At 44.9% G+C, this 2,443-nt stretch overlaps 1 pseudogene; it reads right to left on the bottom strand.

The window, feature by feature from the left end:
• Nucleotides 1-1,685: 1,685 nt before the first annotated feature.
• Nucleotides 1,686-1,803, bottom strand: LOC126482639 (5S ribosomal RNA; annotated as a pseudogene).
• Between the last annotated feature and the right edge of the window lie 640 nt (nucleotides 1,804-2,443).

Raw genomic sequence — 2,443 nt, 5'->3', positions numbered from 1 at the left:
CTTTTTCGACCACTTCTATCACCCAGATGCGCCCGTATTAATGGTTAACCCTACCCAGACGTGCGGATAACATCGCCGTTCCTCGCTCCTGCGTTCTAAATACTAACAATGCAGAGGTGACAGTAGACCTTTTGAGTTGGTCACCATGCTTGTGCGAGCATGGAGGGGCTCACACCTATGAGAAAGAAAAAGTTTGAGGAGGAAAGAATAAATGTTCTCCCCGTGGCGTACTGGCAGGGAACATCCCGGCATTTGGCCGAAGTAATTTCAGGAAACCGTGGAAAACCTAAATCGAGATTGCCCCATGGAGATTGGATCCTCCTTTCTCCAAAATACACACAGGCTAGTCCGTTTAAAACAATGAACCCTATACAGTTTATCCCTTTGGTACAGTACTGGTTCGATTACACACTCATGAGCCAAAACATTACGAACGCTGTCCACTGCGAGTCTGAATACCGCCGGGTAGCATTGTCGGCATTTGACGCGGTCAGAGAAGTATATAGGTGGAGTAGAGGCGAATGGGTAGTCATTCTAGAAACGACACGGCCCGCAAATGGGTAAATCCACTGACATAAGCGGTTTTGACATAGAACAGATTGTTACAGCCCGGAGCCCGGGTATGAGCATCTAGGAAACGGCGAAGCTGGTCGGCTGTTCGCGTACTGTTATCATGAGCTTCCATGGAAAGTGCTTGAAGGATGGTGTAACTAAGAGTAAGCGACAAGGCATTGGACACCGCCGTCTGATCTCAGAACGTAGAGGTCGGAGGCTTCCTGGCTCTATAAAGCAGGGCAGGCGGCGATCTGACGCAGATATGACGACAGACTATAACTTTTGTGCAGTCACAATGGTTTCGGAGCACAGTGTTCAGCGCCTTATATTGAACAGGGGGTTCTTCAGCAGACGACCCCTCTGTGTTCCCGTGTTGATGTAACAGGACGTCAATTACTATTGCAATGGCTATAGGATCATCGAAATTAGACCGTGGATCAACGGAAACATATCGCCTGGTCGGATGAACCAGGTCTCTTATTACAGTAGGTCGACGGTTGTGTGGGGATATGCCCTCATCCAGCTGATTGTAACATGCAGCGGGCCATGGATGTGGGCCAGTGTGGACAGTATTATGCCACGGGGGACATTCACCTGAGTTTCCATAGGACCATCACAGCTGTGGACTAAGTGAACACTATTGTGGACCATCTGCATCCCTTTATTCTTGATGTCTTCCCTGATGGCTGTGACATCTTCCAACATGATAACTGCACGTGCCGCAAGGTCAGAATCGCGTTATACTGGTTTGAGCAGCACAATAGTGTATTCAGGTTGTTTTCTTGTTTACTACTTTCACAAGGTTAAAATCTAAAGGAACATAACTGGTACGATATCGGTACCAGTTCTATGCTCACTAACAGCTTGCCCTTAGTTTACGTCACCTTTGTGTAGACGTCTTGTGCCACTCCAAAATGCTACTACAAAAGCACTCCGTTTTCAGGCCACAAGTGGCCCATCGGGACCATTCGACCGCCGTATCACCTGAAGCTAAGAATGCGAATGGGAGGGGCGTGTGGTCAGCACACCACTCTCCCAGTAGTTATGTTGGTTTTCTGTGACCAGAGCCGCTACCGTTCGGTCGAGTAGCTCCACAATTGGCATCACGAGGCTGAGTGCACCCCGAAAAATGGCAACTGCTCATGGCGGCCCTGACGGTCACCCATCCCAGTGCCGGCCACGCCCAACAGCGCTTAACTTCGGTGATCTGACGGGAACCGGTGTATCCACTGCGGCAAGGCCGTTGCCAAGATGCTACTACAGGTGGTTGTAACATGAATGTGCGCAACGGAAAATACTAAACACGAAAATGAAGATTTAGCCCTATCCCCTCAAGCAGATCTTAGGATCTCTTAATGGTGATATTATCTCCTCCTTCTTGCTCTTTAATATGTAAATTACAACTCAAACATGAATGAATGATTAAGGGTACTAATAACTACAAAATGATAAATGTTGTTTCTGATTATATATTTATTGTAGATTAAAACTCTTTTATATATTACAAATGTTTATATATCAATGTACAATGAACATAAAGAGATACAAATGAATTTACTAACTAATATGGTTGATAAGTTGTCCAAATCTGCCCCTTTTTTGTAGTTTCATGGTACTGACATATCTATTTTGTCGTCTAAAATAACGTGGATGGTATTGTATCACCACTGTCATTCATAATCATAAGTCCATATGCTATTTCTTCTGCATCAGCAAGTTCTTCCACTTCAGGAGGTATGATGACTGAATCAGTGGTTTTTTCTGCCATTAATTCATCAAGGACAGCTGTAATTTTCTCAGATGTTTGTAATGTGAGTGTGTGGTAGTAATTTCTAAGTTATACAATTTAAAAATAAGGTAAAGAATGTATTCTAGAAATGCAACAGTG

This window comes from Schistocerca serialis, chromosome 5, assembly GCF_023864345.2.
Source record: "Schistocerca serialis cubense isolate TAMUIC-IGC-003099 chromosome 5, iqSchSeri2.2, whole genome shotgun sequence".
NCBI lineage: Eukaryota > Metazoa > Arthropoda > Insecta > Orthoptera > Acrididae > Schistocerca > Schistocerca serialis.
Note: the sequence above shows the minus strand (reverse complement) of the source record. Positions and strands in the feature narration are given on the sequence as shown.